Raw genomic sequence first — 26,804 nt, forward strand, 5'->3', positions numbered from 1 at the left:
TTATATAAATTGTGACGTGCAAGCATTTTTACATGAAAAATGCTATACATTGATAGATCAGAACAACCTGCCAGTTAAAAAGTGACAGCAAATAGTTTTAATTAAATTTATTAGTGTAATTATTTTTTTTACAAAAATTTCGTACTTTAATTTTTTAAAACAAATACGCTGCTCATAAAGTATATGCATACTAGTGTCGTTACATGCTAGCATACTAGTGTCGTTACGTGCTAGCTCTCTTTCACTTTATCTTTAATACCTCGCGTTTTTAAGATCTGGCAACCCTAATTTACAACCATTTTTTCTAAGGAAACCTTATAGTGCATGCATAAAAACATGCATAATATATGGCATAAGTACGGCATCATATTTATTTAATAACTTTAAAATAAATTTCAGAACAGCATATGGATTTTAGCAAAAATGTCTATAAACTATAATGTATTTTTAAACAGTATTTAAAATCCATTACTCTGTTGCAGCTCGTCCATTAGTTAAAGTTATATATAAACCATAAAAGTTTTAACGAAAATAGATTAGATCTTCTTTGTAAATTTAAAGTAATTACCAAGTTTACTTTAGAAGCTCCCAAAGCAAGACACTTATCACAAAAGTTTAAAATGTTGCGAAGTACATCAACGTCCTACAAATATAAATTCGTAACTAAAATAAAAGCCGTTTGGAGTACTGTAGTTAAAGCACATGTAAACAATGAAATATTAAATGCTATATTTTATATTTTAAATTTTTTATACGAAAACTTTAATATTTTAAAGCTGTAATTTATATAAAGACGCATATGAAATTTTAAATTTCGTAAAAAGTTTTACATGAATAAATGATAATTTAAAAAATCTTTTATTGTGTCTTTAAAACATAAATCTTATTGTTTGTTATAGATCGTAATTCAATCTTACTTACTGCCCGAAATTTGAATTAAACAATTCTCCACTATCTGTTGTTAATCAATACTAGGTTTGATATTTTTGACACCAGATTAAATTTTAAGTATCTTATCTCTAAATTTAAAACCAATCGCTTTAAAAGACTGAACGTTCTTAAAACCCTCAGTCATCTTCAATATAAGGTGATGATCAAACTCCTTTATTCAGAATCTACAGAGCCCTTACCCGATCTAAGCCATATCTGTTCCTCTGCGTCTCGACCTGACATAGATTCATTAAAATCTGTTCACAATAGCGCTCTCAGTATTATGTTTAGGTGCTTTTCGCTCTAGTCTTATCGAGAGCATGTACCGTGCATCGAATGAAACTTCTCTCAGCTAAGACGACCTCTCAACGTGATTCTTTCCAAGAACTTAGTAATTTTTCTATGTATATATACATATAAACAAACAACACAGTTTATTAGGGCTGCAGTCAGTAGGTTTGGCCGGGATGTTATAGAAACACTCTTTTGACTTTTGGTCGAGCTTTCGGAATTCTTTTATTCCTTCTTCAAGACACTGTAATTAGAAGAAAGTTTAAACATTTACAACATATCTCAAATTGTCATTACAACTTACTAGTCGTTGAGATTATTTTTGTAAAGCTACGACACTCAACATTAAAAACACACATATAAAATATAACATTTAATAATGGACAATCTACATTTTAAAATTTAGTTGGAAAGTTAAAATTTTGTTAGTGACATCTTTTCATGGTGTGTTTTGACTGATCCATAGAGAACAGAAAAAAAACAAAAAAAGTGTGATTAAAAAGTAATTAGGAGTTCTTGCTATTATATTAATGGAAGTAGTATATTAAATCTGTCTTGATAGTATGCAACATGTTTTATATGCAGGTGTATTACGATGTGTATATGTAAAAGTAAATCTTTATTTTATTTTTGATGTTTTGTCAGTAAGTAACAATAAATGTTGCTCAATTTATCTTAACTTTATTTATTGTTACTTGTGTTGTATTCATTGTGTTGACCAAAAGTAAAAAGAGTGTTTCTATAACATCCCGGCCAAACCTACTGACTGCAGCCCTAATAAACTGTGTTGTTTGTTTATATCGACAGTCAATAATATCCAGTATTTCTTATATATATATATATATATATATATATATATATATATATATATATATATATATATATATATATATATATATATATATATATATATACAATATATATATATATATATATATATATATATATATATATATATATATATATATATATATATATTATATATATATATATATTATGGTATATATATATATATATATATATATATATATATATATATATATATATATATATATAACTGTTTTGGATGGGTTGGAGTCAATAAAAGGGCTATTGGTTAACTATTTTTTTTTATCTCGAGCTTTCAATTGTGTTTACAATTATTATCAATAGCTAAAAAAGACAAAATATCTTACAAGATTGAACTAAAAAGAAAAAACAATTTTTGTTAACTTACCAAATAAAAATTAGTTTAGTAAATAAAAATTGCTGCTAATACATCTTAAAAATACTTAATATAAAAATGTCCTAATCTAATAAATGCTTCTCTGACATTTTTTTTTAATACAAAAAGAATTAAATTTATAAATAAGTTAAAATAGCAACCAATTAAAAATAAGTCTCAATGTCATAAATGCCAACTTAAAATTTTTATTTTTGACAATTATATTGCCAAAAATAAAATTTTGTTTAAAAATCCTCTTTTTTTAGTAACAAAAAAGAAGAAGATTTATTCACCGTTGACAGATATCTGACAAAATGTAACAGATATATGGAAAATTAAATCAAAATGTGACATTTTACAAGTTTTATACATGAATTATAAAGAAAGAATATAATTATAAATTTTGCTTAGATTTTGAATTTCTGATCTTTTGTTTAAATTATTATCGCCTTTGCTAATACAAACCATTTCCAAAAAAGTCCTTTTTAATTTTTTAATTTCTTTATTTAATTTTTTATTTTCAAAAAAAATTTTTTTGGAAATGATTTGTATTAGCAAAAGTGATAATAATTTAAACAAAAGATCAGAAATTCAAGATCTAAGCAAAATTTATAATTATACTCTTTCTTTATAATTTATGTATAAAACTTTTAAAATGTCACATTTTGATTTAATTTTCCATATTATATCTGTTACATTTTTTCAGACATCTATCAATGGTGAATAAATCTTCTTCTTTTTTGTTACTAAACAAAAAAGAATTTTTAAACAAAATTTTATTTTTGGTAATATAATTGTCAAAAATAAAAATTTTAAGTTGGAATTTATGACATTGAGGCTTATTTGTAATTGGTTGCTATTTTAACTTATTTATAAATTCAATTGTTTTTGTAATAAAAAAATGTTTTCAAAATTACACTAAAATTTCAGAGAAGCATTTATTAGATTAGGACATTTTTATATTAATTATTTTTGAGATGTATTAGCAGCAATTTTTATTTACTAAGCTAATTTTATTTGGTGAGTTAACAAAAATTGTTTTTTCTTTCTAGTTCTACTTTGTAAGATATTTTGTCTTTTTTAGCAGCTCTTGATAATAATTGTAAACGCAATTGAAAGCTCGAGATAAAAAATAGTTAACCAATAGCCCTTTTATTGACTCCAACCCATCCAAAACAGTTATTATATATATATATATATATATATATATATATATATATATATATATATATATATATATATATATATTTAAATTAGTATAATGTGTACTAAAAGGCACCTTGAACGTACAATATCATGACCAAATCGTAATTAAGACCTTGCGTGTCGGTAGGGAAATTAGCAAATTAATTTTGGCCTCACGAACTCGTGTGTACAAAATTTAGGAAAGTATTTGCTTAAGGAATGGACATGTTTGGCTATAAATAAAAATTGCTCGGTTGCTGTGTCGATTTAATAAAATAAAAATGAACGGTAAATAAAATTCTACAGACCAAAGAAGTTTGTGCATGATATTGAAAAACGTCTTAGTTAATTAACTTCTTTTTTTTAATAGTATTATGTTTATCCATGTTATTTTAAAATGATGTGAAAAATAACAAAGACCATGGAACTAACGATTTTCTCATAACACGCGTTGACACCGGTATCTTACAATTGCTTTTGATAAATTTGATGATAACAATATGTAATAAACGAAATATGCAGGAGACTAACCGCCACTTTCTACTTATAAACAACATATAAACAATGTAAGATCGCTGTGTGATTTTAAATACTAAGGGAGAAGACCGATAAATTATTTGAAAAAGTGACACAATTTTACTAAATAGGCATAAACAATCCTTTAAAAAGTTAATTTTGTTAGTTTGTTCCTATTGCAAAAATATTAATTATTTTGCCAAAATAGCTTTAAAAGTCAATTTTTTGAAAATTTTTAATAACTTTTTGTTTAGCGAGATTTTTGCCTGAATAAAAATCTAGTAGTATGTCACACGCTGTTTAAACACAAAGTTATACATAAATACTATATTAAGAGAAGAAGGTAAAGATATATAATCGATTAAATTATGGTGCAAAAGGGTCCATCGAGATGGTACATGATGTAGGGTAGAGTGGGACATAGTGGCGGTACCGGTCAAAGTAGGGGTTTGAAGAAGTACCTATTTATCCGACAACAGCATAAATCTTAGTCGAGTGGTTGTCGGGTGATGCGTGACCTTCACACACATCAGATAATTATTATTTGTTTTACGTTTGTGGCGCGCCATAGACGTATAGAAATTTACGTGCTTTGATATTATTTATACTCGTTTTCTAATTTCACTTACTTAGAAACCAAACAAACTATGGCATTGGACTTTTTCTTTGTCCAAAGTCCTCCGATACAGGAGATAAATATATTTTAAGGTAAGCCAGAATAATGTACTATTACATTGTTTTAACAATGGAGCAAAGTGGGGTTTAGTTTGCTTGTTACTCCCCTATGCCCTTATTATCTTGTTCTAAGACAACGTTGGTTACCTACTTATATTTTCTTGTATTTTTTTATAGACACCACAGTTAGAACGTACAAAATAAAACAAAACAACATTCCTAGAGTGGGGAATTAATGACAAAAGCAGTATCCAGCGTGATATCAGCGTGAAAGCTCACAAACCTTTGAAGTTCCACAAACCGTGCTTGAAAGGTATGTGGCCAAAAATAAGTCAAACCTACATCGTTCTACTTATGTAGAAAAAAAGTTGAGTCGTTACAGAACTGTTTTCAACCCCGAACAGAAGAGCGAATTGAAGGCCTATATTATACCCCTTATAGAGGGGCGATTTTATAGACAAAACCTTTGTGAGCTGAGAACGCTACCTTTTCACTTAGCAGAAAAAATCGTAACCCTGTCCGAGATGCTACAAATTATTTGAATTTGTAATTTTATTTTTTTGTTGATTAAGAAACCTACTCTACTGTATGTATATATAATCTTGTTTGCCTTTATAGTAGAATCCTTGGTCAGACCATTTTTTTGGTGTGTGGTTGTGAAATAAAGTTCCTACTTACCTAGGGTACCTTCCGTGTCTTTATTAAAATCGACATTTTTGATTTTTAGAGGTTTAGGCAATATCCCACTACGATGGTCAGACGACTAGGAGTAGAAGAATGTGTAGTGTCGAATAGCCGACACATTCTTCCAAACTTAAACATAAAAAATACTACCTAATTAAGAACCTACAAACTTCGTAAAATGTACCTAACAAAAAATAAAAATTAGGAAAGCAGATTAATGAATTAAGGGCTCAAATATTCCACCTCCTTGTGCTAAACAGTAACCAAATCTGTCATATAGATTTCTCCTCCTATTTTGGAGTAGTGCTGGTGTAATACTTGCAGAGAACTGAAGTATTTTTGCCCTTAATTCGACTAGGTTTGTGGTCCTTTCAAACTGATGCCTATAAATGTTTTCTTTGAGAAAACCCCAAAAAAAGAAATCGTTAGGCACTAAGTCACAGAATCTAGCGGGCTATTTAATTGTACCACGTGCACTTATCAGTCGATCAGGAAACGTTTGATTGAGGAAGTCAATAGTTACTCTGGAGTTGTGAGCCGAACACCCATCCTGTTGGAAATAAACCTCCTGAAAATTAACGGGAAGGTGTCGTACTGCCGTAATGATCTCATTATGTCATCATCATCATATAACGGGGGTCCTACGGCGATTGCCGCTTCCCGCATTTCAGCCTCCATCTTTTCCTATCTCTCCAATCTCCCTCTTCTAAGCCTCTAGATTGCATTGTTTTTGTAATTTCTCTTCTCCAGGAATTTGGTGGTCTTCCCCTTTTCCTTCTTTCTGGCGGAACATACATTAAGGCTTTCTTTGGCAACCGCTCCTCCTCCATTCTCGTCACGTGACCATACCATTGTAATTGCCTTCCTTGTATTCTATCTGAAAGAGTATCTCTAATTCCTGTACGGTTTCGTATTTCCTCATTCCTGATTCTTTCCATTCTCGATACTCGACATGACCTTCTAAGATAATCCATTTCCACAACGTCTACTTTATCTCGTTCATTCTTTGTCATCCTCCAACATTCGGCACCATATGTGGTAATTGATTCTACAATTGCTCTGTATACGCGAAGTTTGGTATATATTATGTAAAAGTTGTAAATATTTGGGCCTGTTTATAGGTTTATATCGATAAAAAATGGACCGACAATATTTTCGCCTAACATCCCAGCGCAAACATTTAACTTTTGCGGATGCTGCGTTCGCACTGCAACACTGAGGTGCTTATTTTTCCGAGAATAAGAGCCACAAAATTATGGTTTGCCTCAAGGCAGTGACAAGGCAACGTATCAGATGCCTCCAGAACAGATTTTCAGGTACTATGACACTAACTACCCTAAAGTAAACCCTGATAAAACACAGACTTTTGTATATCACCTACGTAATAGAGGAACTGAAAGACAATAAAATATAGAGTGAAATTGATTAAAACTACAGTACAATCACTATCCAATATATCCAGGTGTTAGATTAGACACGACACTCTTATTCATATAAATCATGAACTGAAACATAAAGTAACCGCGAGTAATAATAGAATTCACATACTGAGTGGTTCGAGCTGAGTACCGCAGCCACAGTTCTTGCAAACATCCACCTTGACAATTTGTTTTGCTGCATATAAATTCACTGCATCTGTGTGGAAGGTCTTAACCCGTGCCAAACAGGATGATGTTGCTCTCAATAAATTTATGAGGATTTTTATAGGCTGTTTGAAACCTAATCCAGTCCAGACTCTCTATACATCGGCGGGGTAGCCACATGTAAGACAAACACTAGCACCAGCAGTGGAGCAAAAAAAAGCAGATAACAGAGCCGAGACACCCTTTGTACAACTACGTTATTACTTGTAAGTTGCCTTTAAAAAAGACACAGCTTTACATAATGAATTACTCCTCGGCAAAAAAAGAACAAGACAAACGCACTGAACTATGGAAACAATCGCACCTAGACATGAGTTGCCGAAAGGCACCAAAATATAATATTTGAGTAATGACTCACCATTAATTACTCACTTACTCACTAGCCAAGAGGCAGAAATATGCATATCAGCGAAATGTGGTACGCTATAACGAAATCAAACCGAAGCCGTCTATTTTATTTTTATTATTTTCCTCTAGGATGAAGTATTAGAAAATCGTTTTCAGGAAGGGTTTTCTCTCTAGACGATTTGGAATGACTATTTTTTATTTTTATTTTAACTTCTTCTTCTTAACATGCCATACACTAAAGTGCGTAGGCGACTATCTCATTACTGGAATTCTGTTCTTGGCCGTGTGACACAGCTCGCCTGTATTGTGTATTCCTGTCCATTCTTTAATATTCCTTAACGAGGATAATTGTTTGCGGCCGGCTCCTCTCCTACCTTCGATCTTCCCTTGTAGGATTAACTGTGGCATTTCATATTTTGCTCCTCTCAATATGTGCCCAAGGTAACCAATCTTGCGTTTTTTAATTAATTCAAAGAGTTCTCTTTCCACGCCGGCTCTCTTAAGGACGTCATCGTTTCGAACTCTATCCACCCAAGGCATGCGCATCATTCTTCTCAATGACCACATTTCAAATGCTTCAAGTTTGTTGATAGAGGTTTTTTTCAAAGTCCACGTTTCCATGCCATAAAGCAAGATGGACCATATGTAGCACTTGACCATTCTGTAGCGTATTTCGAAATTTAGGTTTTGATTACATAGGAGCGGTCTGAATTTCACAAAAGCTTGTCTTGCCATTTGTATTCGAGTTTTTATATCTTGTTGTGGATCCGATTGGTCATTGATTGTGGTGCCAAGGTATTTTAAAGTTTTCACGCGTTTTATGCAATCGTCACCTATGCATATTATCGGGTTTTCTGAAGGGTTTCTGCTAATGACCATATATTTCGTTTTCAAAATGTTGATTTTGACGCCATATTATTTACCTATGCTATTCACCCTATCAAGTAATAACTGCTGATCTTCCAAATTTATTTTAACTAAAAAGTTCAAATCGAGACAAAATATGAAATAAGTCAGCAATAATTAAACGTACGTGATATGGTGCAGTACGATCAATGAGAGAAGTTTCAATCTACTGAGCATAGGATTTCCAAATTGTAGGGGTAACAATGCTATTGTGAGATTGATCAATGTGACTGTAGGGAGATCCAGACACCTGATCATCCTATTAATAATGTATAGTGTTAGCTCTGTAATTAATTATCAAACATCTATTTGCCTGTAATAATTAGCCAAGCAATTTGCACAATTCTGGTATAATAATTCGATACACTTTTGTATCGAGTTTAGAAATTTTGTTAGATTTTATATTATCTGCACAGTTTTAATTTGATTTTGGTTTATTGAATAAGCAAAAAATTTGCTTACCTTCTTGTATCCTACAACTTAATTTTTTATAAAACTTTTGGGTACAGTAAACTTTCAGGGAAAATCTACTTAGCTACAAATACATTTAAAAATAACAATACTCCTTTTGGCATCATAAAATGTTATGTAAAGATAAGTTTTAGAAAAAAAATTTAGAAATATTTACATTATTCTGAACATTTTTTGTTAATAATTCCCTATACCTATTGTGAACGGTTTTTGAGTTGGTTTTGGTCAAACGATTTTTATATGAAAATTACACTTTTCTAACGTGCACATAAAGTTCAATATCCTGTAATGTAATTTAATTAAAAGTTTAAAACTTTTTAACCAAATAATCCTTTACAGTGTAAAGTTGCCTTTTTCATTATACAGGGTGCTCTCAAAATTGGCATAAAACCGGCATCCTACATTTTTGCCTAATTTCTTTTTTTCAAATGGGACACCCTGTATGTAACTCATTATTTTAGACAAATATGTTTTTCACTGTCGATCGGTATAGCCTCTACGTATCTAGTGCAATTTTTAAATAAATTTACCCTGCCTAAAACTTTAACCCTGCGATGGTGTGGTGCCTAAAATTTACGTGTCTGGTGTGGTGGAGTGTGACATACCCCATAGCAAAATACATCTTGGAAAACTCAATACTTGAGTATCTGCATCAAAAGTATAGACTTTTCGTCTGAAATAGTGCGTACTATTAAAAAAATTGAAAAAGTATTATCAGCTCAAACAATTTAGTGCACAGTTCAAAAATAGCAGAAATAGCAACTTAAAATCATAAAACATTTTTCTGAAATAAAAAAAACTAAAGACTTCTGAACACAAAGCACAACACAATTTTCTTTATTGACTTATAAACAAACATTATAAAGAATAATATATACATGAACAAAAGTTACACCATCATTTACTGACTTTCCTCGTTGACGGAAGTATCACATTTGAAACATGCGTGTTCTAAACAAACAAAATGTCTGCAATTATAACACAAGTAGCGACTTTTTCTGTCTCTACACATCTACCTTATACTTTCTGACGTTTAGGCAACGGTTCATCACAATCTGCAGTCTTATAGCCCAATGTCTCACGCAGTTTTCTCGGCAACCGAGGATTCTGTTGTCTTTCTTCCATATAATCTGCTATCAGTGACAAACTAAGATATTTCAAATATTTTCGACGCTTCAGTGTATAGTCATTATTGTTGATCTTATAGATTACTTAAGAGTTAATTCCACACATATTCAAGAACGCATAGAATACCATCAACGGCCACCTTCTGCTGTTCCGGGAAACGTCGTATGTACCTGATAACTGGTCAACGGTGTCAATCTCTCCTTTAGTAACATTGTAGAATGTGACTATTTCTGGCTTCCTAGCGTTTTCCGTAGGTGAGTCTATTCTGTCTATTCTGTACATGGTGTAGTTTTGATAACAACAGAACATTTTTGTTTTTCTTCTGTGATATAGGATACTAAGGTGGTATTTTTTTGGAAACCAAAAAGTGTAGAATACTGTTCCCGATTTTTTGTGTTGACTATTGTGGAAGGAATTTGCTTGTTGTTTTTTTTGGACAGATCCCACAGATGTTAATTAGTGTTCTTTAAGAAGTTGTTGCATTAATGGATCATTAGTGAACCAATTATCTAATCTGATATTTCGTTTGCTGCCAGCCATTGGTGAAATTAATCGAAAACTACATCTGTAGGCTTCGTACTCAGTTTGTAAGGACCATCTGATTGAGAACCACAATAAATTTCCAAGTTTATAGTATAATAACATCTTGAATCGACTAAAGCAAAGATTTTGATTCCATAACGAGCCGTTTTATTTGGAATGTTTTGCCGAAAAGGGCACCTGCTATGAAATACCTCTAATTTTTTATCAACAGTGAAATACATGCCAGGTGTATAGGCAGGCTGAAAATTGTCAACTTATCTTTCGAAAACACCTTTAATTGGGGCTAATTTATCGATTTTGATTCTATCTACCGCAAGCACCTTAGCAGAAATTGAAAGTGTTTTAGAGACATAGTTTTCTTGAATATTGGCATTTCTATGCCGTCATTTGCCCAGAAATCTTCAAGGTTTCGCCGGGACGATCGATGAATTCCTACTAAATAAAGTAATCCAAATACAGCTTTGATTTTTTGATCGGAGGTTTTTGTACTACGTATTGGTGATCATCATTGTAACGTTCACTTACTGAATTGATTTTCTCATTAGTATGTTTTATAATATCAGCAATGAGAATGTCAATTGTAGTTTTAGCTTCTTTAGCGTGTCGTTTCACGCCAGGAAATTGAAAAATTATATTTTCGACTCTAGTGCGAACCGATAGTAGTTCTACATTTTTAGACCATTTCGTCACTTTATCTCTGTCCCAATAATGTATAGAAAAATGTAATCACATCATCTCCATTCTCTTGTTCACTTTCATCTTCGTCGCCATCTTGTTCTGTGTCTGTGTCATGAGAACTTTCACTAACATTGTCGAGCTGCACTTCGTCTTCGGAATTAGAAATAGCCTTAGCTTCATCACTTTGTACCTCTTCCCAGAATCTTAGCAACCTTGCTTACTCTTGTTCATAACTACACATATTCATAACAAATTTTGAGCACAACAACCAGAGTAAAAACAAAAAAATCACGTGAAGTTCCGAAAAAATGTCTAGGCATCAACAATGATTAACAACGGTCTGACGCCAGAGGTGTGGTGGGGTGTGACCTACCCCTGCGGCATATTCTGGCATCTATGTAAGTGGGTATTGAAGAAATTATGAAAATAACAATACTACTCGATAGAGTGATGTTATAGTAACAGCAAGTGAACAATAGAGGGCGGTAAGATGCTGTTTTTGAAAGAAATTTCATTTTTGGCATGCGTGTGGTGTATCACACCCCACCACACCAACGCAGGGTTAAACATTTTTTTCACAAAAAATTTATTTATCATGTAGCCTATGGAATATTCTGACAAAAATATCAGTTATTATTAATGTTTAATAGCTACCCCTTTGGGTGATAGTTAGGGTAATAATTTGCCTAATTTTCTTGACAAAATATTAATAGCTCGCTTAGAATATCCAAATAATGAGTTTTTAAATGTAATTATAATTTACGGGTGAGCGTAACAGATTAGTATACAGAACTTGCAGTGTTTCTACTGAGAGATATCCTGAGAAGCCCCGATCAAATCATAAAACTGTAAAACGTTTGTTGAACAACTGTTTTCAGTTTAGTCAATTTGCAGCTTATTTAAATTCATCCTTACGGTAATGGAACACTTATGATGAAACACTTAGAAAAATTGATGGTAAGACACTATGGGACAGAGCTAGAAGTACAGATATACGACGTAGATGCAAGGTGGAGAACATCAAGAACTGGGTAAGAAATAGAAGAGCAGAATGAAACGATCATATAAGTCGAATGACAACAAATAATGTAGTAAAGACGGCAAGAGATGTTTCCCCAATAGGAAGACGATCAGTAGGAAGACCACGAAAACGATGGAACGACAACTTACTGGAGGCACATTGAAAAACAGACAGAGTAATATCTATATAAAAAGAAGAAGAAGAAGAAGAAAGTAATGTGAGAAATTGTTACAGGTATCGACTCGAGCATTTCATAGAATTTGAAAAAAATATCATTTGAACCTTTATTCGTACACACTAGCTTAACATTTGCATCCTGGAGATTATGTAAGACGTGTAGAATTTTGTGAATGGTTTTAATGAAATGTAAAGGTTAAGATTTTGGAAAAAAATTATTTGGTGTGATGAATTGAAGTTTACAAAAAATAGTATGTTTAACTGCCATAACAGTCACTTCTGGAGTGACAAAAATCCTTGCTTATGTGGGATAGTAAATTTTAAGCATTCTTTTTGTTTAATTTTTTTGTGCTGTAAAAAATAATAAGACACTCGTTCTCATAATTCATGACGAAAAGGTAAACGAAAATCTGCAACATTTTACGGCAAGTTGTTGTACCAACACTGCATGCTTTACATAATATTATGGCTAATGAGACTTGGTTTTAACAAAGTCGAGCACCGGCTCACAATATTCGAGGAGTCGACACATTGCTTTATGAAATATTTAGCGATAAACGGATAGCTAACAAAGATCCGTTTCTCTCGCCATCAAGATCCCGTTGTCGCCGTTATATTACTATATTTGAAGATATATTAATAAAGTCCTTCAAAATCCTTAAAAAAATTTTTAAGTTTTGAAATCAAATCTTAACTGTCTTTTTTCTTTTAAAGTCCTTTAAGTTCTTAATGAAATAGATAAAGAATCAATATCAACAGCTGCTAATGAAAATCTGATTAAAAGAGTTCATAAATAAGTTGATGTTAATGGGTAACATTTTAAACATTTATTGCATTACTAAGCTAGTGCCTATTTTTTTTTGATAGAATTTTTTCAATTGTTCAATGTTTAGCTTCCAATATGAAAGTTGTAAATTAGCACAACATAGTCCACGAAAAAAATTATTTAATTTATTTGTTAACTGCAAGGGATAGGTATAGGAAATACTAATATAAATCGATAGTGAAAACATACTTTTCTAAAATATTGAATTACATACAGGGTGTCTTATTTGAAAAAAAGGAATTCGGCGAAAGTTTGGGATGACGGTTTTATGCCAATTTTGATAGCACCCTGTATAATGAAAAACACAACTTTACACTGTAAACGATAATGCTGTATCTGGTTATTAACTTGATGGTATATAAGGCAGTGATATTATATGATATATATTTTAAATCTCTGAACATTATATTCAACAATCAGAACATCACTTATATACCATCATTAAAACCAAACTTAATAGCAAAAAAAAAAACATCAAAACTATTTCATCTTGATATTCAAAAACTAAATATTCTATAGATAAATTAGATAAAACAAATGTGGTATATAGCGTTAGTTGTATTCAGTGTGAAGCTGTGTATGTTGGTGAGACCGGGAGAAATCTATCAAACCGTATTATTTCCCACAAGAGTGATTGTAGAATAAAAAAACCATCACGTGCTCTGGCGGAGCATGTAATCGACAAAGATCATATTTTGTATTTTGATAACAAAAAAATTTTGCTTAATAAAGGTAATAAATTCAAAAGAACCTTTATTGGTGTGTATTAGCAAGAGTGAAAATAATTTAAACAAAAGATGAGAAATTCAAAATCTAAGTAAAATTTTTAATTATATTATTTCTTTATTCATCTATCTATTCATAAAATCAACAAAATATCACATTTTTAATTTAATTTTCTTTCTGTTTTCGTTCATGTAGTACATTTCGAGAATTTTTTTTTTAAGCTTTAGTTATTTTCTATAGATATATAAGATCTTGACATCTGATAAATTAAATGTATTGCCTTTTGTGTTGAAATGGTGTACTACTGCACAAGAATTTTTGAAAAACTACCAAGTAATTTTCAAAATAAATTCTGAGAAAGATACTGTCTTGTTCAAGCTATTATCCCATTTAAATAGATGTGCCTGACTATAGTCAGAATCCAGAAATCTAGGCAGTAAATTCTTGGAAGTAATAGTGATGGTTTATTGCTATTGTAGGTCTTCCAATGTCGTACGAAAAATATCATAAGAAGTTACGACAAAGCTACTTGTATTAAATAAATATGTACCTATTTATAATTATGTTAATTTTAATATGATTATTGTTGACAGTTGGGTTATTATATATATTAATATAATATACATGGTGTTTAGTAACGAATGGCCATAACTTAATCCTAGATTCCTGAGATTAAAATAGGCCGATTTAAACTAACTTACTTTAGTACGAAAGTTGATAATAACCAAAATAAAGGGGGTCAAAGTTAAACTTTTATTTTTAAATATTTCGTGATAGGCATGAAATAACAACACGAAATTTGGTAAGCTGGAGTTTTTTGGGACGAGAAATCAAAATTCGCCACTAAAAATGATGAAGGACGCCACATACATCTTTTAGTGCTCGTTTAATACATTCAATTTTTTTTATCTCCCACTCGACATACTTTTAGAATCAAAACTTTTATTCTCTTCATATTTTTACTTGAAAAAGATATACTACATCGCTGTACAACCCATTACTCTTTATTATTGTTTTATAAATTTGAATTAATTACAATAAATAATAATTTTAGTTTAGAAGGTAATAGTTACACCTCCCTAAAACCGCGATAGTCGGTGAAAGTCAGCTAGTCAGGTATTCAGTTGTTTTGCTATCGAAGTAAACAGTGGTGTGATGACGATGAGTAGAATACTATTTTACTGACGTCACGTTGCCCAGCAACCGTCGATTCTATTCGTCGTTGCTACGCAACGTGACGTCAGCAAAATAGTGTTCTACTCATTGTGGCCCCACCACAGGGCATGACTTACATATCGATTAGATTATCTAAGCAGTGAACACTTATTTTACTGTTGTGGGTAATGTGGAAAGTGAAAGCAGTAAAAGTAAACGACGTCCAAATTTTTCGATGGGAGAAAAAACTATTATATTCAATGTGTATTGTGGACTCCGTGAAAGGAATAAAAGTATGTCGGTCAACGATGTAGTTACCCTGTGTAGTGATTTGACTAAAGTTTCGACGAGAAGTGTATACAGAATTGTTAACAATTTTAAACAAAGTGAAGGCAAATTTAATGATGGACCTGTTGAAACCATTGAAACCAGAGGTAGAAAACGCATTCAGCTTGAAGATCATACCAAATATGCTATTCGGAGGAAATTCCATGCTTTCTTTTTCTGGAACGAAATCCCAACCTTAAAGAAAGTTGAAGTTGAAATAAATTCCGATAATTCAATACCCAAAATATCACGACGTATTTTATTGCGAATATTAGAACAAATGAACATTAAATATATAAAAAGAAGCAGGAATAGTGTTCTTTTAGAGAAAGATGAAATTGTTTTGTGGCGGAGAAATTACTTACAAAAAATCCGAGAGTATCGTGAAGGACGAAAAGTATACTACTTAGATGAAACTTGGCTAAATCAAGGTCATACTGTCTCAAAGGTGTGGCAAGATTTAGAAATTAAAAGTCGCCGACAAGCCTTCATTGAAGAGCTTTCATTAGGATTAAAACACCAGTGGGTAAAGGACGGAGGCTCGTAATAACACATATAGGCAGCGATTCGGGTTTTTTGGACAACGGCTTGTTACTATTCGAATCCAAGAAAACCAACGATTAGCATGAGGAAATGGACGCTCAAAGATTCGAAGGTTGGTTTTCAAATATTCTACCAAGCCTTGAAGCAAATTCTGTCATTATTATGGACAATGCGTCATACCACAGTCGACGGTTGGAGCCATCACCAACGACTGCTTGGCAAAAAGGTGAAATAATCAACTGGCTCTCTCAAAAAAATATACCATTCAATGACATGTTGAAAGTACAATTATTAAACCTCGCAAGGATACATATACCCGTTTTCAAGAAATATGCAGTCATGAAATGGCTCGTGCAAACAACATAATTGTACATCGCCTCCCTCCTTATCATTGTGAGCTGAACCCTATCGAGCTTATATGGGCTCAAATAAAAAAGTAACAGGCAAGAGAAAACTTGAGTTTTAAAATGGAGGAGGTGAAGTGCTTGTTAGCTACTGCCATACAAAATGTCACACCTGAGTCTTGGAAAAATTGTATAAGACACACTATAAAAGAAAAAGGTAGAATGTGGGACTTAGACACAAGAGTGGACATTTCGGTTGAACCATTAATTATCAATGTAAATAATAGTGATCGCGATAGCTCTTTATCAGCCGACGAGTCGTCTTCATACGATGATTAATATTTTAACTTCCTGTGGAGGTCGAACCATTTTATTAAGATTACTTTCAAATGTAAGTAAGTTTGTTTTGTTAACCTAGTTTTCAAACTAAAATACATTTTGTACCAATATACTTTGCTCTTAAAAAAATAAATACTTCTTATATATATATTAGGTATATTCGATTCGATTTATTTTATTTAATTATAATACATATGTGTGAGTGTTTATATGTTCACTAAAAGTAAAAGTTCACTTCATGTAATCGGCAAGTTCAGAATTGGATTTTCATAATTATGTAAATTAGTATATTTAAAATATAAGTAATTCCAATGAAAAGAAACCTTTCATTGAAATAACAGCAGGGTAAATCTCTCTACCTGCCTTTTTGATAATTAATTTTTGTAACAAACAAAAAATGTCATTAAAAAAAATTGTAGTTTGTCATTAAATGTCATAGAAAGTTTCTTTGTCTCGTATGTTTGGTACAAAATTAAGGAATTTGAAAGTAAGTGTTTTTTTGTGATAAGAAGTATACACTTCAAAGTTAAATATAAGTCTCATATCATATTATATTAAGATTAATTTTTAAAAGTCACTGCAACAGTGTGAACGATACGCTACTGAATGCTAAGCTAGCAAGTCAATGAGCAATTTATTTCTCTCTATATTATGACAACGTTGATCTACTATTCCTTTCTACCGGTCCTAGAATGCGATGTTGTCATGTATGACTTTTACAAAAATATTATCGTACTTTAGATGTTTTCTACATATAAGTATTGTATATAAATATAATATTATACATAAATATTGATGTTACTAAATACATTTTATTATATACCTTAACAAATACAAAACGATCATTAATATGATAATTTTGCTACATCTTAATGATTAAATGATACATTGCTAGAATATCTATCATTGCAAACTGGCAACGATGTTGTTGGTTTATCGCATTCACAGTTCGGAGAATTTACTACCTACAAATTTGATTCTCAAGTATAAGAACGATTGCATAAATTATGTACAATCATTAGTGGAAATAATACTAAAATTCTAATTTACTGTCTATTGTACCTATACATTTTCAAACAAAGAAAGGTGGATTTATTTTAATTGATAACTGAAATAATAATTTGGAATTATCCATTTATTCTATCATAAACATAATGTTAACAAAGGCGTTATAAATCATAATATTTTATTATCGGAGTTTTATTTGTGCCTATGGAACTTGAGTGGAAAGAGTGCGTAGGAATTCAGAACGTATTGAAAGTGTATTTTGACAACGATGACAACTTTTTCTTTAAGATAAGGAAAACTTTTGCAGTCGGAAGGTGAGTAAAATGAAGAAACTATTAGTGAGTGTGATTGTAAGGTTTGTAATTATTCAAACCTAGTAAATGTTATCCGTGCCGGTCTCAGCTTGTGTAGATGAGGCACGCTGAACTGAGTAGGGGTCCTTCAGTACTTTGTGCAAGACAGACTGGGCGGGGAAGTCCTCAACCCCGACACGGCGTGTCCCAATGGCTGATAAAGAACGTCCTGTAAATATGCAGGACAGGTATTAATAAGGCTTCGCCAAATAACTACTAGCAGATCAACTGAGGAGATGACACAGGTCAGCAGCTGTGTCATTAGTGGCTAATGGCTGAGAAATACAATTCCTGACAGGTGCGGTACCACAGGCGAAAGTCGCAGGCGAAAATCAAATACTGATTTAACCGGATGTGATACTACTAGCACTGACCAACCCGTAAGGCAAGCGTGGTGTTTTAATGCCAATATACCTCTCAAAACACATGTTAAACTTGAAAAACAAAATGGTTGATACCCCAGGTGGGTAGAGCTAGCAGCTCAGAATCCCACACCGGAAAACCGGTCAACCTCACTAATTCTGTGGGAGGCACAAGCTCAATAAAACGCGCCAAAATAGATACGAACAAACAAAAACAGATACTACTAGCTACATACAACATCCAATTGATGGCTAAAGATGAAAAGGTCTACGAATTAAAAGAAGAACTATCCAAGATAAAGTGGGATATTGTAGGACCGTCAGAAGTGAAAAGAAGAGGCGAACAATACATGCATCTAAACTCTAAAAATCGCCTATACTATACAGGGAAAATAGACAAAACATATGGTGGAGTAGGACTTCTTGTCAAAAAGTATCTCACATCATACATTTCTACATAAAAGCGTTTCTTCTAAAGTAGCTTATATTATGATAGACCTAGATAATAAAACCAAGATCAAGGTTATACAAGCTCTCACAACAATACATCAGGAAGAGGTAGTTAAAATGTTCTATAAAGATTTGATAAACGCATTAAGAGAAAATGATGCAAAGTATACCATCATTATGGGACATTTTAAAGCAAAATTAGGTGAAAAAGAAGAAAATACTGAAAATAAAATAGGGATGGATGATTATTGCAAACGAAACGAAAGAGGAGAAAAATTATGTAACTTTTTAGAACAACAAAATTTATATGCCATGAACACACACTTCAAGAAACCAGCAAACCGAAAATGGACGTGGATATCTCTCGATAAAAAGACGAAAAACTAGATCGATTACTTCTTGTGTGGGAACAAAGACATTTTTTAACTGGCAGCGATCATCGTCTTTTAAGAGCAAGGATTCTTGTCAAACAGACGAAAACCAGTAGAAATAGGCCACATAATTATTGAAATCAGATAGATCAAACTAAAATGCGACAGAAGGGAAATGAGCACAAATAAGTCTTAAGAAAAGAATTTGTAAAACATTATCAACAAGAATATTCAGACATGAACACAATTAATAAAGAAATGCAACGAAACGGGCCAAACGAAGCACTTTAACGAAGGACTGACTGTTGCAAAGAAACCGAAAAATAAAGAAGACAGAATAAGTGATGGAACAAAACGGTTGATGGAAAAGAGACGCCCATTTCTAAGCGAAGGAAAGCAAAACACCGATGGTTTCAAAGAATTGAATAAACAAATAAAAAGGGAGCAAAGGAAGATTTAAGCATCTACAATAAAAACAAGGTAGAAAAAATAATAGAAAAATACCAAGGCCTGAAATGCTTAAGATCAAACTAAGTAAAGTCTATAATAATCTCATTGAAGAATAAAGATGAAAAATAAATAAAAGAAAAGAACGAAATCCTCAAAGTTACTCAAACATTTTACCGTGATTTATATTCCTCAAACAAGAACCCAGATAACACTGCAAAGGAAGATCTTAAAAGAAAGATAACGAATGTCAACTCAGAAATACTTCCTAACATAGAAGAATCCTTCGAAATAAAACAAGCCATGGCACAACTAAAGAACAATAAGACTCCGGGTACAGATGGAATACTTGTAGAAATTTTGAAGGAGGGGAGTGAAATTATTTATTATTATATATTATGTATTAATACATAAATTGATTGTAGGACGGAAACAACATTTAGAGGTTCTGACTTTAACACCTTTAAGGAAATTTTTAAACGAAAAGAGAAAAGACATGCAAATAAAAATTAAAACCAATCTGCACCAATTAATAAATTAAAAAGAGATATGTAAGAATATGTAAGAAAGCGTCTTTATCAAAAGTGTATATGAAAATAAACTCTGCGATGATGGCGAACTTGATAACGCAGCTCCAGTTGAATTCTGCATAATCTGCAATGGCTTTAGTAAAGGTGGTGAGCTATGGTTTAGGTGTATAATTTATTTATTTATATACGGCATCCATTTACTTACAATTTTTACAAAGTTACATCTTAAAAACAATAAATTATTAAAATAACAATCACAAGTTTTACAAAGCTACACCCCAACAACAATAAATTATTAAAATAACAAACACCTCAGAATAATACAAACATATAAGAATAATACAGATGTACAACAAACTTATTGTAAGATACTTTTTAGTTGTTTTTTAAACAAACTAATTTTGGGGTCAAAAATATCCATTTGTCTTGGTAAGCTATTAGTACTCCGGACCAATCGTGTAGTTGGTTCATTGATACCATAATTAGTGTGGTGAAATGGCACTGAAAAGATTTCTGATTGTCTGTTGCTTCTACTATGAACTTTAAGACTAACAAGCGATAAGAGTTGAGGACAATCTATAAAAGCATTGATAACTTTGTGTAAGAAACATATCAAACAAACACAAATCTAACAATTTTTTTTTCTTTTTTTCCTTTTCCTAGCCTTTTTTTCACCTTTTAATTCATGCTTAATTTGCGCTAGATAGGTTTATCAAGAGTGTAGTGGCTGTGAAAAAGCAAAAATGTATATATGTGACTTTTGTAAAGAATAACAATGCATATTTATCATAAAAAGGTAACTGAGCGAGAGACTTCAGACTATTCGTTTAAAAATTAGTCAGTTTCGTTATGCTACTTGTAGTGAAAGTAAACTTTCTAAAGCTCTGGAAAGATTAGGAAATGCCAGGACGTCTTAATCTCGATGAAGAAAAAATCCGAATCTGCACCTTCACGTGGTAGAAGGTGGCCAACATCAATGTTAATGGCTAACGCAGATAGGGACCGAGTGATTGCCGGTATAAGCAATACCCCACTTACCGACCAAATGCTTCGGGTGGATGAGTCGGTAGGTATTAGTACAATATTTTGTCCTTAAGCTAAGAAATCGACTTTTAAGGCGGAAGAACCAATAAATTGATCAACGGCAGAAGAATGCAGAAGGCAAGGGGAAACCACTGCATTAAAGGGAACATCCCTAGGCATGCCTCATAGCAAATAGGCAAAAAGGTCAAACCGTTACTGAACATGGAATCTGGAAACCAAGATCCAATAGGAAAAGAAAAGATCATGTAAAAGACGAGGCCTTCCAGATCGATAGCAAGCAAAATCCTCGTTTAAGTAATAAAATTCCACGTCTAAAAATACACAAATGTAGACCAATAAGACTTGCAACATGGAATGTAAGAAGCTTGTACCAGCCAGGAAAATTAGACAATTTAATACAAAAAATGACCAGAATGGAAATAAACACACTGGCCAGATATAAGTGACTTACAGTGGCCAGACCCTGGCAAACTTATAACCAAAAACGGCATGATGGATTATGCTGGAAACACCGATCCAGCTCATCGCTATAGAGTCGCAATCTTGTTAGACACAGAAACTAATAAATCAGTTATAAGCTTCACTCCTTACTTAGAGAGTGTGATAATGGTTTAGCTAAAGACAAACATACAACAAGTTAACTTAATTCAAGTAAACGCACCGACAGCCGATAAGGATGACAAGGAGATAGAACATTTTTACATGGAACTAGACACAATTTTAAGATCTATTAAAAAGAAGACAGTACAATAGTAATGGGGGACTGTAATGCTTAAGTCGGGAGAGGAAAAGTTGACGAATATGTTGTGGAATTTGGACTAGGTGACAGAAACGAAAGAGGGGATAGACTTGTGGATTTTTGTCAAAATAAACATTTTGCAACAATGCAAAATTATACACTTGGAGATCTCCTGTAGACAACAAAGACCGCATAGTCAGAAATTAAGTAGACTCTATATTAATCAAAAACAGATACAAAAACTTTGTTAAAACAGTAAAAGCATACCCCGGAGCAGATATTAACTCAGACCATAACCCGCTGATAGCTAGAATGCACGTCAAACTCAAAAAGATTGTAATACCTAAAAATAAACCAACGTTTAATTATACAAAATTAAGAAAAAGATACATACATTAAAAAGTAATCCAACAAGTCAACTCAAATCTAACAGAAGTAGGTGAAGAAATCTTAACATTAGACGATGTTAATTAAAAGTAAAGCAATATTCAGAAGGCACTACTTAAGGCTCCAGAAAAATTTAAAAGCCTGAAAAAAAAATAAAAAATAGAAGTGAATAACTTTAGAAATTCTAGCATTAATAGAAGAGAGAAAAAAAGGCAAAGGGAGAAATGAGCCAAAATATCAAGAACTACTACGTAGAATTAAAGTATAGAGAAAAACAAGGCCAAGAAAAAGTGGTAAACAGATCAATGCATAAAAATAGAAGAGTATAACAGAAAATACGACAGCTTTAATATACATAAAAAAATAAAAGAAATAACAAATACCAAAAAACAAGCACATTATGGTATACTCAAATATGATAATGGTACACTTATTGCAGACATCAAAGATAAACTAAAATTTTGGCAAGATTACATAATGAAACTATTTGACGATGATAGAATGATACAAGAAGAACCACAGGAATAAACAGTACAGAAAATAATAATGTGCGAATTAAAACAGGCAATTAGAAATGCAAAGACCGCAAAATCAGTAGGCCCAGATCAGATACCCACTGATCTAATTAAATGCATTGACGAAGAAACACTGCATATACTTTAAGATATGTTAAACAAAGTATATACTACAGGAGTAATACCCGAAGATTGGTTGCTGTCCATGTTTGTAACACTACCAAAGTTAGTACATGACACAGAATGCAACATAAAGTAGGAAGGCTGGATATGGAGGAAAAACGAGTAAAAAGAGTGAATAACTACAAATATCTGGGAACCTGGGTAAATGAAAACAATGACTAAGGTAGAGAAATAAAGACACACATTGAAATTGCAAGACAAGCGTTTATAAAAATGAAAACAATGTTTGTTAATCGAGATCTTCCTCTGGAGCTGAGGATAAGAGCCTTAAGATGCTACGTGTTCTCGACTTTGTTGTATGGACTGGAAAGCTGGACACTTAAAGTGGATAATATATAGTAGTTTGAATTATTTGAAATGTGTTAAGAACTCTACAAAAGGATTGCGATGTCATAAAGCAAATCAAAACAAGAAAGCTGGAATATTTAAACCACATTACCAGAGGTGCGAAATATGAGATATTAAGGCTCATAATGCAGGGTAAAATCAGGAGTAAAAGATCCATAGCAAGACGAAGAATTTCGTGGCTAAGAAACTTAAGAGAGTGGTTTAGTTGCAGCTCAGTAGATCTTTTTAGAGCAGCCGCCAATAAGGTACGGATAGCTGTGATGATAGCCAATCTTCGATAGGAGAAGGAACTACAAAAAGAAAAGGTGAAAGTACTTGGAATAAAGTTTATAATCCGTATTTTAAAACTTATTTTTCCTATCTATCTAAATGAAATTAGATTTTCTCGTTAAGTGAACGACATTTCCCTATGTTCCACTACATGAAATAAAAATGAAAGTTGATTTGTTAATTTAAAAATTTTCTGCACACCCGGTACTAGATGTGTTAAATTGACTTGATATTAAACCAATTAAAACTGGTCAATATAAAAAAGTACCCTCTAAAAGTGTTATTGATAATGGCGTTATCTAACTCCACACGAACTACCTAGGCTCATTATTCCCAAGTACTTGCTGCCCCATCGCCGAGAAAGTTGGGGATTAAGTCTTAATGACCGGAAATTCCAAATTTGATTATAGTTGAAAGTAAGAATGTAAATATTTTCAGTTATTCACTTTAGTTGCAAGTATTACAGTATAGTTTTGTCCGTTAGTGTTTAACTTTTAAATATCGAATCCAACGACTATGTTTAGTCAAAGGGGATAACTTTTATTAATAATTAATAAATATAAATATTCAAAGGCCCATGTCTCCAGAAATGGAACAGTTAGATTGCGATGCATCAAAAAAGGGTGTCAACAAAAAGTGTACACAAAGGAAGGTGATGAAAATTACGTTATTCTTGAAAAGGTATCGGTGGAGCATAATTATGCTCCTATTAGATATCTACGTTGACCTGAAAATTTTTAGTAATTCTACAAAGAAGAAAGCTGTAGAATATATGTGTGAAAGACCTTTAAAGATTGTCCACAAGGAATTGAGGAAAGAAAATTTCAGCAATTTACCGCTGACGACGAAAGACATTTCTTGCGTTCGAAGAAATATCTATGCTGCAAGACGAAAATCCACACCATCATTGCCTAAGTCACAGGAAGAAGTTCTACAAGTGTTAGTGAACTCAAATTTAAAAACAATACAGGTGAAAACTTTTTATTATATACGAAAAATAATTCCGCAATTTTTAGTTGTTTCATAAATCTTTACTTTTTGTGTAATGCAGATTCTTTGTATGTAGGTGGAACTTTTCAATACTGTTCTAAATATTTTTGTCAGATATCAACTATACATAGCTACAAAAATGGTTTTTATGTTCCTCTAGTATTTTTTTTTGTTTACTATTGTTTTATTGTTATTGTTTAAAATTTCAAACCAAAGCGAAGCATTTCTGATTTTGAAATAGCAATTTAAAATGCAGCAAAGTTAGTGTGGCCCGATATTATTATTTTTTGTTGCAAATATCATTTAACACAAAATTGGTACCGAAAAATTCAAAACTTAGGTTTGTCTTCGGAATATAAAAATCAAACTGTTATTGGAAAATATTTAAAATTGTTTTTCGGCATTCCTTATTTAGATCCAAATGTTGAAGAGATGTTGGTGATTTTTTTTTCTGATGAATTTTTTAATATTATGCCAGAAGATGACAGAGTTTTGCAATTTTGTGATTACCTAGTTGATAATTATTTAACGGAAGATTCAACATTTCCACCTTACATATGGTCTTCAAATTGATCATCTCTTATATTTACTACAAACGCATGAGAATATTTAAATTTACAGGTATTTTGTTAAATTTTCAAGCAGAAGTATATGTGAAAATTAGAACTGCACATAGATTCTAAAAAAACTTGATAAAACGGCAAAAAAAAGTTGATTTTATTGAAAAGCGGCTAAATGAATATAACATTATTCAAAACATTACTAAATTAGACTTCATTAAGTCAGTTTGCAATTATTATGCAGCTAACTTTACAAATCTAAAATATAGAAAAATCATAAATGTGAGTCCATTTCAAATAGGTAAAAAAAATAAAATAAGACTTCCTCACAATCAATTAATTTATACCACCAACGACCTGTTTCGCATACCACAATTTGCTATGCATCTTCAGGTCTAATGGAAATTAAATGCTGAAATTACAAAAAAACCCACATTAGGGTGTTGTCCTATAAAGAAAACAAATACAGCAATTATGCCAATATTATATGGTTTAGGTACCATTAGACCTGAAGATGCATAGCAAATTGTAGCATGCGAAACCGGTAGTTGGTGGTATAATTAAATTGATTGTGAGTAAATCTTATTTTATTTCTTTTTACCTATCTAAAATATAGAGTTCACTCTTACTTATTTTAATCACTAATCAGACATTGGAATTAAGCATTGTTATTGTTTAATTGCAGTTTTTGTTATTGTATATAAGAAGGTAGATTTATAAATAAACTTTATTCGAATATATTGTTATAGTTTCATTATTTGATCATTAAAAATTTTTGCTCATCTTTTATGAATTGGGTTCCTTTTTTAATACAATAAAGTAAAATAAAAACTATATATGTTCACAATAATATTATCTAAGTACCTAGGTAGCGTGGGGGAGTTTGTAGTCGCCCATTGATAAAAATAAACAACTAAATTTTTAATTTTATCCATAAAAATATTTTAAATGTTAAACTTCATTTATAAAAATATTTTATTTTATACATACTTCAGCTTTAGAGTTTATTCCAATTTGTTTTTATTTAGTCTAATTTATTCAAATATTTAATAAAAAAAATCAAAGATCTGATAATTGTGTAATAAATAAAATATTGAAATACTTACTCAATGATAATTTAAATAAGCATTGTCTTGCCGATATAGATAAATAATATATAACATCCTATCTCAAATAACACAGTCCTTTAAAAACACTTCTTCACTACACAAATATTCCAAAACTTTCACCAGCACCACTGATTTATTTACACATTTTAAAGACGTAATCCTCTTCCAAGTACTAATTCGAACATTGCGCACGATATATGAGATTTTCGCGCCCTGCGTGTGTCTGGGAGCCCTTCTAGGTTTCGCGGTTGCCCCTGTAAACGGGAAAGCAACAGTTACACTAGCTCTACAATGCGGCGTTGATGGTGAGGTCCGTCGCGACGATGAATTTCAGAAGACGCGCGCAGGCCATCTGACCCACTCGAATAGGTCAAGGTCCAATGTTAATGTCACCACGTGACCGCCGAGAATGCATTTTGCATAGGCCTGATTTATTTATTGTTCAACCCTGTTCAAAGCGGAATTGAAGTTTTACGGG

The 26,804-nt window shown here is 31.9% G+C and overlaps 1 protein-coding gene across 1 annotated transcript in view; it reads right to left on the reverse strand.

The window, feature by feature from the left end:
* LOC140440784 (uncharacterized) overlaps nt 1–26,503 on the reverse strand; it is a 203,828-nt gene extending 177,325 nt beyond the window's left edge. Inside the window, exon 1 of the mRNA XM_072531148.1 lies at nt 26,324–26,503. The gene's annotated coding sequence lies outside the window, so the exon portion shown is untranslated. The remainder of the gene's footprint in view (nt 1–26,323) is intronic.
* Nucleotides 26,504–26,804: the final 301 nt, after the last annotated feature.

The sequence above is a fragment of the Diabrotica undecimpunctata genome, chromosome 5 (assembly GCF_040954645.1).
Source record: "Diabrotica undecimpunctata isolate CICGRU chromosome 5, icDiaUnde3, whole genome shotgun sequence".
NCBI classification, from domain to species: domain Eukaryota; kingdom Metazoa; phylum Arthropoda; class Insecta; order Coleoptera; family Chrysomelidae; genus Diabrotica; species Diabrotica undecimpunctata.